Source organism: Mustela erminea, chromosome 3 (genome assembly GCF_009829155.1).
Source record: "Mustela erminea isolate mMusErm1 chromosome 3, mMusErm1.Pri, whole genome shotgun sequence".
Lineage (NCBI taxonomy): Eukaryota > Metazoa > Chordata > Mammalia > Carnivora > Mustelidae > Mustela > Mustela erminea.
The window spans coordinates 132,745,954-132,759,168 of NC_045616.1; the positions used below are offsets into that span (position 1 = coordinate 132,745,954).

The following is a 13,215-nucleotide window of genomic DNA, read 5'->3' on the forward strand; positions in this document are numbered from 1 at the left end:
TGAAATCATAGATCTAGGCAGTGTCCACTTATGGCTGCTAACATGTGAAAGATAATTCTTCATTATGTACTTCCTGATGGAAGTACATACATTATGTACTTCCTGGTGGAAGTACATATCACTACCCATGAAATATGAAATGGCCTTGCCAAAGAAATTAAACTTGAACTCCACGAAATACCCAGATCTAACACCAATACACAGCAATACAGGACAGAGGACAGAGGAAAAAAACATAACATACCATGGGAAAACAAAGGCAAAATTCAGACTGAAGAAAACTGAAGGAATAAGAACCTGGCTTTGTTAAGAAAATTTGTAAGGAAAAGAAAAAAAGATTAAAAGGAAATCTATAGTTTTAAACCTATAGTTTATAAGATACTTAAGGAATATATGAACCAAGGAAACTATATGGACTTTATTTCAATCCCATTTAAAACAAATTATTTTGAAAAGACCCACAAAACAGTTACAAGACAAAGAAAGCTGAATACAACTGGATATTAATTTTAGTTACTGTATTTTTCAGTTCTAGAATCTATGATCCTTTGTCTAAGGAAACAGATTCTAGGTCTCCATTAAATTCTCTATTTCGTTGTATATTTTTGTGAACATATTAATCACAGTTATCTTTAAAGACTGTTTCTGGTAATTCCAACATTTGAAACACCTGTGAGCTTTTTTCTTTTTTCTTTTTTTTTAGCTTTGGTCATGTTTCTGGGCTTACCTGGTAATTCTGATTGACTGTCCAGCATTGTGTATGAGAAGTTTTTGCTGCATTTTCTTTAGAGAGAAGACACTTTATCAAACTCTGACTAAATATGGACAGATAACCTCATATTGATCAGTTTGCTTCTGGTTTACCTCATGCTAGGTTGTAGCCCTCTGGAGTTCTGACTGAGAGCCTGGAGAATTGTTATGATCTGGTAAGTCCCAAGGTTTCTTTTTTCTTTATTCCTTTCCTCTTCTCTCCTCTCCTCCCCTCGCCTTCCCCTCCTCTCTTCTCCTTTTCTTTTCCTTTTCCTTTCCCTTCCCTTCCCTTCCCTTCCCTTCCCTTCCCTTCCCTTCCCTTCCCTTCTCTTTTCTCTTCTCTTTTCTTTTCTTTTCTTTCCTTTTCTTTTCTTTTCTGTCTCCCTTGCATTGTAAGAATGCTGACATCTCTGCTCAGCTCTTCAGCAGTGTTTTACTTGGGTTCTTGGCTTCTTGCCTTGCACATCTAGTGATGTAGCAACCACCTTATGAAGGAATCAGCAAAGAGGGTCGGGCTCATTTTCTTGCAATCCCTTTACTCAAGGTTCTTAGTTTCTCAAGTCCTGGTTGTTGTTTTTTTCCTCCACGTCTGGACTCTAGCTTTTCTCTTTCCTGGGCTGTGAGATGCCAGTCTCTGCTGGCTTCTCTGTCTCTTTACTGAGTTCTTCTACCTTGTTTCTCAGTATTTCACTTTTGGAGCTGAAGAACTGGCATATGCTGCAAGAGAAATGGCAGCATGAGGAACACTGAGCATCTTTCCCCCTTGAACCTGCGTGCCCAAGTCCTGCCTGGCCCCAGATTTCTGGATGACTTCAAGTATCAGAAATATATCTCATCCATTGTTGATAGTCTTTGGAGAACTGCACGGTTCTGTCACAAGCTACTCTATTGCAACCACAAGCAGAGGTTCTCTCGGACAGGATGTTTGATGGGAACAGGGAGTTATTCATGATTATTTTAAGACTGTAATGGTATTGCGATCATGTTTATTGAAAAAGGTGACTTTTAAAGGTAGAAAATGATGAAGTCCCAAAAGTTTATTTTCGCTTTTGTTTCCTTTGCCTTTAGAAACATCTTGAAAGAAGTTGCTGTGGCTGATATCGAAGAGATTACTGCCTATGTTCTCCTCTAGGATTCTGATGGATTCCTGTCTCACATTGAGGTCTTTTATCCATTTTGAGTTTATCTTTGTGTATGGTATAAGAGAATGGTCGAGTTTCATTCTTCTACATATAGCTGTCCAGTTTCCCAGCACCATTTATTGAAGAGATCGTCTTTTTTCCACTGTATATTTTTTCCTGTTTTGTCGAAGATTAATTGGCCATAGAGTTGAGGGTCCATATCTGGGCTCTCTACTCTGTTCCACTGGTCTGTGTGTCTGTTCTTATGCCAGTACCATGCTGTCTTGGTGACCACAGCTTTGCAATAAAGCTTGAAATCAGGTAACGTGATGCCCCCAGTTTTATTTTTGTTTTTCAACATTTCCTTAGCAATTCAGGGTCTCTTCTGATTCCATACAAATTTCTGGGTTATTTGCTCCAGCTCTTTGAAGAATACTGGTGGAATTTTGATCAGAATGGCATTAAAAGAATAGATTTCTCTAGGCAGTATAGACATTTTAACAATGTTTATTCTTCCGATTCAAGAGCATGGAATGGTCTTCCATATTTTTGTGTCTTCTTCAATTTCCTTCATGAGTGTTCTGTAGTTCCTCAAGAACAGATCCTTTATCTCTTTGGTTAGGTTTATTCCCAGGTATCTTATGGTTCTTGGTGCTATAGTAAATGGAATTGATTCTCTAATTTCCCTTTCTGTATTTTCATTGTTAGTGTATAAGAAAGCCACTGATTTCTGCACATTGACTTTGTATCCTGCCACATTGCTGAATTGCTGTATGAGTTCTAGTAGTTTGGGGGTGGAGTCTTTTGGGTTTTCCATATAAAGAATCATGTCATCTGCGAAGAGAGAGAGAGTTTGACTTCTTCATTGCCAATTTGGATACATTTTATTTCTCTTTGTTGTCTGATTACTGTTGCTAGGACTTCTAATACTATGTTGAACGAGAGTGGTGAAAGTGGGCATCCTTGTCTTGTTCCTGATCTCAACGGGAAGGCTGCAAGCATTTTCCCATTGAGGATGATATTTGCTGTGAGTCTTTCATAGACAAAAGCTTCTGCACAGCAAAGGAAACAGTCAAAAAAACAAAGAGGCAACCCAAGGAATGGGAGAAGATATTTGCAAATGACAGTACAGACAAAAGGTTGATATCCAGGATCTATAATGAACTCCTCAAACTCAACACACACAAAACAGGCAATCATATAAAAAAATGGGCAGAAGATATGAACAGAGACTTCTCCAGTGAAGACATACAAATGGCTATCAGACACATGAAAAAATGTTCATCATCACTAGCCCTCAGGGAGATTCAAATTAAAACCACATTGAGATACCACCTTACATCAGTTAGAATGGCCAAAATTAACAAGACAGGAAACAACATGTGTTGGAGGGGATGTGGAGAAAGGGGAACCCTCTTACACTGTTGGTGGGAATGCAGGTTGGTGCAGCCTCTTTGGAGAACAGTGTGGAGATTCCTCAAGAAATTAAAAATAGAACTTCCCTATGACCTTGCAATTGCACTCCTGGGTATTTACCCCAAAGATACAGATGTAGTAAAAAGGAGGGCCATCTGTACCTCAATGTTTATAGCAGCAATGGCCACGGTCGCCAAACTATGGAAAGAACCAAGATGCCCTTCAACGGACGAATGGATAAGAAAAATGTGGTCCATATACACTTTGGAGTATTATGCCTCCATCAGAAAGGATGAATACCCAACTTTTGTAGCAACATGGATGGGACTGGAAGAGATTATGCTGAGTGAAATAAGTCAAGCAGAGAGAGTCAATTATCATATGGTTTCACTTATTTGTGGAGCATAACAAATAGCATGGAGGACATGGGGAGTTAGAGAGGAGAAGGCAGTTGGGGGAAATTGGAAGGGGAGGTGAATCATGAGAGACTATGGATTCTGAAAAACAATCTGAGTGGTTTGAAGTGGTGAGGGGGTGGGAGGTCGGGGTACCAGGTGGTGGGTATTATAGAGGGCACGGATTGTATGGAGCACTGGGTGTGGTGAAAAAATAATGAATACTGTTATGCTGAAAATAATAAATTTAATTAAAAAAAGAAAATGAAATATTTGAAATACTTATAATGTTTACTTCAAAATAATGAGGAGAAGGGAAGTAGGTGAGGGATATAGATGAAACAAGATGTGCCCTGAGTTCATAATTGTTGAAGCTGTATGATGGACACATAGAAATGAGTTATAATATACTTTTCACTTTTGAAAATACAAAGTATAGTAAATAAGTATCATGTAGTCTTTTTTTTTTAAACTTTTTAAAAAAGATTTTATTTATTCATTTGAGAGAGAGGGAGGGAGAGAAAGAGCATGAGAGGCGAGAAGGTCAGAGGGAGGAGAAGACTCCCCATGATGTTGGTAGCCCGATGTGGGACTTAATCCTGGGACTCTGGGATCATGATCTGAGCTAAAGGCAGTTGCTTAACCAACTGAGCCATCCAGGCTCCCTAACATGTAGTCTTTATACTCTTGATTTTCTTTCAACAGGTGTGAAATTATCCTTTGAGAAACAGAGTTAAATAAAGCAATTTTTTTAAGATTTTTATTTATTTATTTGACAGACAGAGATCACAAGTATGCAGAGAGGGAGGCAGAGGGGTGGAGGGGGAGCAGGCTCCCTGCTGAGCAGAGAGCCCAATGCAGGGCTCGATCCCAGGACACTGAGATCATGACCTGAGCCAAAAGTAGAGACTTTAACCCACTGAGCCATCCCAGTAAAGCAATTTTTATTAAAAAAAAAAAATTCTATATTGAAAATAAAGAAATATACCATCTTAAATATAGAGCCACAACCACTAATAGACCTATTACATTAACTATTAGCTGAACTCAAGAGAAATTTATGACAAAAGACTAGTACGTGGAAGACATGAGAGACAAAGTGCACTGGGGCTCAGGAGAGAGCATACATTTCCGATCCAGGAGCTGGACCATGCTGAGTAGGAAAAGCACTAGGGTAAGTTTTGGTTCTGCTTTACTGAGGTTCCCATTGGCAGATCAGGAAAGAAGATAGCAAAGAACCTATTTCCTTACCTAGATTAACTGATTGTTTAGTCACAATTCAAGAGTATACTTAATTTATGGAACTACAAATGGAAAAATTATGGTACTGCTTTCATTTCTCAACAAGGAACTCTATTTTTCAGCACTTTCCTAAGAGATTTCAAAGATTCAAAAATGCCCTCGGAGAGATGTGGAGCTCAGTACACATTGTTTTGGTTTTTCCTCCTCCAGGTCTCCATCACATGGTATCCAAATAAAATTGGATCAAAATAAACATCAAGGAATTTCCATGAGGCAGCATGAATGGATTGAGTAAGTGCTCTCTCTCCTCACTGTTTGCTTTCTTCAGTCTCTGCTCATTCCCCCAGCAACAGGGGCAGGCAGGAGGTCTACAGAAGACTGTGGTGGGGCAGGTATCCTGGTTCACAGTTTCTAGGGATGGATATTCTGCCATCTTCCTGGCAGGAAACTCGGTTATTTGAGCAGAAATGTTTAGGGGTTATATGGGTTCTTTTGGCCAGATAGAAATTACTCAAGTCTGGGAAACTATTGAGGCCCCTTAGATGTTATTGTTTTCTGATTATCTCTCTTTTTGTTTTTGTTCTATTTAATTTTATTAGTTTTGTATAGGAATGATACTAAAAATCCGACCTAGAAGAAAACAGTAGGGTAGATTATAGGGTAAGAGCAAAGCTACCTATTTTTGTACTCACAATTCAGATGGGGGTTATCAGAATTCAAAACTGTAGTTAAAGTCTAAGTGGATTTAGTAGTATCTCAGAATTTAAAATGAAAAGAAGTTACATCACCTAATTGAAAATACATAATGATTTATTGTTTAAATTTCTCAAGGGATCTCTACCTCCAGTAGTTGGCAACAGATAATTGTAATAAAATGTACGTTTTTGATCTTACCATTTGTGCATATATAACACATATACATATGTACATATAATACATGGTAGTTTGCATTCTTTTACATTATAATCAGCAAACACAGAAAAAGTCCATCGACTGATAAGGCAGGGTATGTACTAGTAATTTTTATAACATAGATCTTATACATCTTTGAAGATAATTAGAGGTATCTGGAAGGCAGTATGCTATGGTTCTTAGACACCAAGATCCTGGATTCTACTCTAAACTCTGCCACTAACTCTCTATGATCTTAATCAAGTAGATGTACTCACTATGCCTCAGTTTCCTTATCTGCAAAATATGTTAGATAAATCACCTCTAAAATTTTTTTAGCTAAAAATTATATGTTTTTATAATGTGTCATCAAAGATTTAATGGAATAACTGTATGTTTCCCTGTAACTATAAAACAGGCCCTTAGAATAGTAGAATTTGGCAGAAGAATTAAGGTAAATTAAACCCTAATACCAATTACTGCTCGTGTTGAGCAGCAGTATTATGATGGAAAATATCTAATCTTTATTGTATGATTTCCATATATTAGACACTAGGCTATATGCTTCACACACTTATTTAACTTTATGTCCCTATGGGGTGAATACTATTATTATTATTCCCATTTTACAATAAGAATACTGAGAAAAGAGAAGATATATAATTTACTTACAGTCACTCAGCCAGTATGTGCTAGAGCTAGGATTTGAACCTAGGGTAGACTGTCTCCAGATCCCATGGTTATTAACCATGACTGTTTGTTGTCACCCTACAGTATTTTGCTCTCTGTGGCCTTTTATTATTTTCTTATGTATGTTGTAAATCCTTAACCTATGATTATATCTAAATATAGAATGAAAAGATATTTTGTATTTTCCATGTGCATTAAGATTTATAAAATGTTATTATAGTCTTTGTCACATCATATAATCCAAGCAATCCTTGAAGTAAGGATCATTATTATCATTATTTTTTATAAGGGAAAGCAGAGACAGAGGAAGTAGGCATTTGCTAAGCTTTTATGAATAGATTTCAGAGCTGGGTTTCCACCTCCAGCTGGGTTTCCTCCAGGACTCTATCTGTGCATTGCTTTTTCTATTGTATTACTTCTAATATAAGTGCAGTATTTTCTACAGTGAGATGAAAAAAACACAAAATCCATAAAATAATTATATAATAGCATTTCTCAGATACTAGTACATTTGATCTGTGGGGCAGTTTCCAATCAAGCTGAAGGAAATGAGATTCTCTCTCTTGATTTTGGGACATCAAATCATCTGCATCAATTCTTTTCAGGGACATTGATATGTGTGCAACAATGATAATATATTTGTACTTACATGCTTTGTTTTTTCATTGTTTATGTAAAAGGGGAAGACTGTTAGATAAGAAGCTTACTGAATGATCTTCTAGTTGTCAATTCAAACAAGTATGTCATAGGCAGTAGCTATATGTACCCAAATGAAGATCAATTAAATGAATGGAGTTGCCAGTTGCTGGACTGAATTGATAGTTGAGACAAAGTCCCAGATCCGGGACACCCTGCTGAAGCAGCCATAGGCCTACAGTCTGGGGATGATCTAAGCTCTCTCTGTGATCAGTTGATTGGATTATTTGCGTAAATAGCTCAGTTACGCAGCGTCTTTTCCATTGGCTTTCCTTGTATGGTAGGGTCATCATTTATTTCACAGTTTACTGAAGGCTCACAGTATGCATGTCACCATGCTGACAGTAAGGACTTCAAAGACAAAAAATATAGTCTTTGACCTAGAGGATTGTTTAGTCACCATAGAAAGCAGTAGTCAAGATAGAAGTCATGAGTTCAGGAGAAGTTTCTTCAAAATTGTATAACTGATAGAATAATTAATGTGCTTAGATGTATGGAGAGGGTATGTAAACACATTAGGAAGATCTTGGGTCTGAATTATAAAAACATGAAGCATTTCAACAAAGGAAAGACCGTTATTTTGCTCAATTTTGTTGTGAACTTAAAACTACTTTAAAAATAAGGTCTATTAAAATCTCCGGGTTGGGGAGGGGTGGGCGGAATATCCAAGAAAAGAAAGGTAATCATGAGGTACTCTATGGCATAGCTGTGAATAGCATTTCCATGCCCATAAGAATGTAGGAAGTGAGTACTTATCTATCCAAAATAGCAAAATAAACACATTGGGAAGATAGGAAGTTTGTGTTTGTATAAAACACATATTAAATCTTATATAATGAAAAATTTTTAAAGATTTTATTTATTTATTTGAGGGAGAAACAATGAGAGAGAGAGAGAACAAGGGAACCAGCGGAGAGGGACAAGCAGACTCCAGGCTGAGTGTGGAGCCTGACTTTGGCCTCTGTCTCACAATTTTGAGATCATGACCTGGGCTGAAATCAAAAGCCGGTCACTCAACTCACTGACACACACAGGGGTCCCCTTAAATAATGAAATTTTTAAAAGCATCCCTTCTAGATGTGTTCTACTGCTTACTTTATTTACATTCTTGATTGATGTAATAGCAATTAACTAGAATAGTAATATGTTTTAAATATATGAACTGGGGAGTGTTGGTAAAATACTGGGCCAATTAAATCTTTTAAGGTTTTTTCCAAGGTCAGTACTGTTGAAAAATATGAAAAGACTTAACAATATTTTGATAAGCCGACCATCATAAAAGTAAATAGGAAAGTATTAATATTGCTATTATTTTCAATATGCTTTTGAATAAAAAAAGTACTTTTCCATATTAAATAAAAAGTTTGGGCCCACACGCAAATGATGATACTAAAAATGATGGGACACATGCTGTATGCAGGGCTCTTGCAGAGTGTGCTGATAACCAGAAGAGAGAGAAAACCTTCCCAGGGTTAGATGATCAGGGAAGAGTAAGTAGAATATTTAGAATTTGCATAGACTTTGCACCTACACAGTGATTACGGAAAGCTTCATATAATGTCATACCTTTTTGTCATTGTCAGTTCTTGGTAAACTTTTTTCTGGTTGCTTTAAATATATTTTATTTTTGATGTTTTACTATTTCACTTTAATGTATCTAAATAAGGGTTCCTTTTATTCTGCTGCTTGTCCTTCTTGAACTTATCATCCAAGTTCTTCATCAACTCTGAAAAATTAAGTCATCACCATTTCAATATAGTTTCTCTCCTGTTGCCATATGGAACTCCACCGGATGTATTTTAAGCCTTTCGTTCTTACCTCCCATGATTTTGGGTCTATTATTTCACTTTGTCTCTCTTGGTTTCATTCTAGGAATTTTTCTTTCCTTCATTAACTGTAGCAGTTTGTTATTGCTGCATAACAAACTACCCCCAAACTCAGTGGCTTATAATAACTAGCATGTAGTATTGGTCATGGACCAGGTCAGCAGACTGATCCTACTGCCTCTATTGAGTTCACTTTTGTGTCTACAGGCAGCTCTGTGTTGACTCTGTGGCCTGTGCTGATTTGGTCTGATTTCTGCTATAGTATCGGGGGCTCAGCTGGGATGACTCAGCTCTGTTCTAAGTCATCTCTCCTCCTCTAACAGGTTAGCCTATAAATAATCTCATGGTGGTGACAGGGTTACAATAGAAAAGGTAGAAACACACAAAGCTGACCCAGACCTAGGCTAACATTGAGAACCCTAGGCATTTTTGCCTTTGTGGGCCTTACTCCATAAAAAAGTATTAAAAATTATATTTTACAACTGCCTTGGCATAAATATGAGTATAATCCAGACTGGATTCATTACTACAGATTTGTTATATTCTTCTTTATCCCACTTTAAAAAATAATATTAAAACATTCTTGGGGGACCTCTACAAGTGTGGTGGGTCTTGGACTTTGTGACTCCAATGCCTAATGGGTGAATCAGACCTGCACCCTTTCCCTCTGCTGCATCTTATTGACCAAAGCTGATCAGAACGCCAGTCTCAGACTAGAAGATTGGGGAACTAAGCCTCACCATTTGATGGGAAGATCTGCAAAGTCACATTGCAGAAGGCATGATTATAGGGAGGGATGAAGAATTGAGTCCATTTGTAATCAATTTCCCACATCAATTTTCTTTTCCTGTAAATTTGATCTATTTAGTTCATCTGCTGTTTTGTTTTTTGCTTGTTTTTTTTTTTTTTTGCTCATTTTATTTTCTTCTTTTGTTTCCCAATTTAAAACATACTTATTTTGTGTTTTGATTCTAATAATTTTAAGTACTAAAATGCTTACAAATCTAATTGTGCTGTTTTTGTTTCTGCTAGCTCCTCTTAGGGACTTTAAAAAAAAAATAATTTGGCAACTTTGGTTTGATGGCATGTACTGTTTGGTTTTGCTTTTGCCAGATGCCCAGAATATTAAATTCAGAACTATGTGAAGTCCATTTCTTGGTTTGGAGTCTTTTGGTCCCATACTGACCGAATAGTTAGTATGCATTCAACTGCTGGTCCACAAGGATCCTGCTGATCCTCAGGGGAGATGGTTTCCCTCACCTGGAGCTGAAGCAGACACTCCTAGGTTTCTTTGCTGTCACTCTTTTTTCAGAAGTGGATAATTTTTCCTCTGGCTTACCCAAAGAACTCATGGCCATTTTTCCCTCTCTTTTTTCTCTGAACAATCCTCTAAAACAAAGCACTAAGTTTCTGCTACTGACAGATACCCCTGGGTAAATCCATCTCTCTCGAGTCTGCCCACTACTGCAATTCCAGTATTTTTTTTTCTTTTTCTTCTTCTTCTTCCCCTTCTCCTTCTTCCTCCTCTTCCTCTTCTCCTTCTTCTCCCCGCATCCCCGAACCCTATTTCTCTCTTTTCCTCTCTTCCTCTCTCCCTCTTTCTTTTCTCTCAGGGTATTCTGTTAGTTTCCTGTGAGCTTGGCTTTTCATTACAAAAAAAGAAAAAAAAAGTTTTCTTACATTGTACCAATTATCTTTAAGTATTCTATAGTTGGATGACTTCAAAAATATATAGTCTACCCACAATGTTACAAATGGAAGTTAGCTTTACCTGCTTTAAAACACACAAACAAAAATCAGTGAGCAAACAAATTCTACAGCTGCAAGATGGACTTCCAAGAACAGGAAGTGTACTGAAGCCTAAACAAGCTCTTGCTAGCAACTCAGGCTGAAACCCTCCTTGACTTCTTAGCAATGGTTAGGATCTCTCTTCTTCTGCTCTGTTTTAATCTTTCCATGCATATTGGGATTTCTTCCATATACCTCTTTCTCTTCTAGCTAGCTCTGCTTCCACTGTGCTTAGTGTTTTTGGAAAACATTATGCCTCATCAAATCTCATCTGGGTTTCATCTTATTCTCCCATGATTTTTTTTTTTTTACCTTATCTTGGTAAGAAATTAAAAGTAAAAATTGGTAAGAAAATTTCTGTGTATTACTGTGGTTGAAGATGGATTAATGTGTTTCTATAGGAAAAAGGTATAGATTAGGTCTTCTTTCTGACATTTAATTACATGTGACCTGGAGGTTATCATTTATCTTCTCTAAGTTTTAGTTTTCTTATTGACAACATAAAATCTTTCCTAGCTGTCACAACCATCATATAATGCATATAAAAGTGTTTTTTGAATTCTGATGTGCCAAGTAACAAGAGGATAGCCACTCTTTACCGCGACCCATTTCACTTCAACAGAGATACATATATAAAAACAGTGACAAAAATAACAAATTATGGGATGCCTCAGTGGCTCAGTCAATTAAGTGGCCAACTGTTGATTTAGGCTCAGGTCATGAACTCGGGGTTCTGGGATGGAGTCCAGGGCAAGCTCCATGCTCAACAGGGAGTCTGCTTTAGGATTCCTTCTCTCTTCCTTTTCCACTCCCCCTGCTTGCTTGCATACTTTCTCTAAAATAAATAAATACATCTTAACAAAAACAACAATAGAATATGGTCCTTATTTTCAAGGTGCTCATTTTGCAGTGGAGAAGCCAAGATGTAAATCCACAGATGGCCTGTCATGGGGTAGGTGTATACCAGAGGCAAAGAATGAGGGCTGGTGCAGGCACGGAGTGGAGTATAGTCACATTGCCCCAGCTGGGCAGGGATGAGAACTTTATTACATGATAAAACTACAGCAAAGTTGTTTTTGTTTCTTTTTTGAGTGTGTGTGTGCGGGGGGTGATGGAAAGGACAGTTTCCTAGACAGACATGATTTGAGAAAGGCATAATATGTTTAACAGGGATTTTATGGAAAAACAGTGACTTAAAACTAGTGTTAAAAAATAAAGCAGAAACCTCCAGAACAAAATTAACAACCACAGCAAAGCAAGTCTAAACCATTAACTTGCCAGGGAAGAGAACATATGTCAGTGAAGAAATTTGATTCACCGCGTCCTTTGCTGAAGGAGAAAAGTCGGGATTTTATATGCTAGAGAAGAGGAGTTTGTGATGACACTGAGCGTAGAAAACTGGCACTCTGAGAGGGCAGGATGAGTCTGTAGGTCTGTGTATGCTTAGTTAAAATAGTCTCATTTTTTTGTAGTTCAGGAAAAGTGTCTTCACTTTGGTCCAGGAAAGATCTGGCATCCAGGTCACTCAAAGTTCAGGGAAACTTCAGTTGTTCAGAGCCAGCTGTGATAAAACACAACAGTCAGTTTTCCTATCTCCTAGGCAAGTGCTGCTGGAAGTGGAAAATTTTTATTCATATTGGCTCAAGGCAGATGTTTTATGTAAAGGGGTGTAAACCATGCCCCAGACTCTGCCTTACAGCTCAAAATATGATCTGTGGACTAGAGCACAGGCATTACCTGGGTGCTTGCTGGAGGTATACATTTTTACACCCCATGCCAGTTCACGTGGAACTGAAAATGCAGCTCAGAAAATGCATTTTAGGAGGTCTTCAGGTTTTTCATGGGACATTCAACAACAGCAACAATAACTTAAAAACAAGGTTCTAGAGTAGTGGTGCTCCAACTTCAGTGTGTAACAGAATTAACTGGAGAGCTAGTGTCCGAACCTCACTGGAGATGAAGAGGTTGGACCTTTGTTTTTGTTTTTTGTTTTAAAAGATTTTATTTATTTGACAGACAGAGATCACAAGTAGGCAGAGAGGCAGGCAGAGAGAGAGGAGGAAGCAGGCTCCCCATGGAGCAGAGAGCCTGATGTGGGGCTTGATCCCAGGACCCCAAGATCATGACCTGAGCTGAAGGCAGAGGCTTTAACCCACTGAGCCACCCAGACACCCCTGGACCTTTGTATTTTTATTGAGTTCCCCAGGAGATTCTGATACCAATCCAGACGAGAACAGGCGTGTTCAAGGTGGTATGTTCATAGACTCTGATAACAATCCAAACTACAGAACATGCTCCTCCTCTTCAGGATCCATAAACTCAAAATCTGCACACATTAAAAAGGTGTATTCACTCTCTTCAAATATTTGATTTTATTGCAGAATCAAACCACACGTGCTG

At 37.8% G+C, this 13,215-nt stretch overlaps 1 pseudogene; it reads left to right on the forward strand.

The window, feature by feature from the left end:
- LOC116586948 overlaps positions 1 to 13,215 on the forward strand; it is a 250,271-nt pseudogene that overhangs the window by 150,687 nt on the left and 86,369 nt on the right.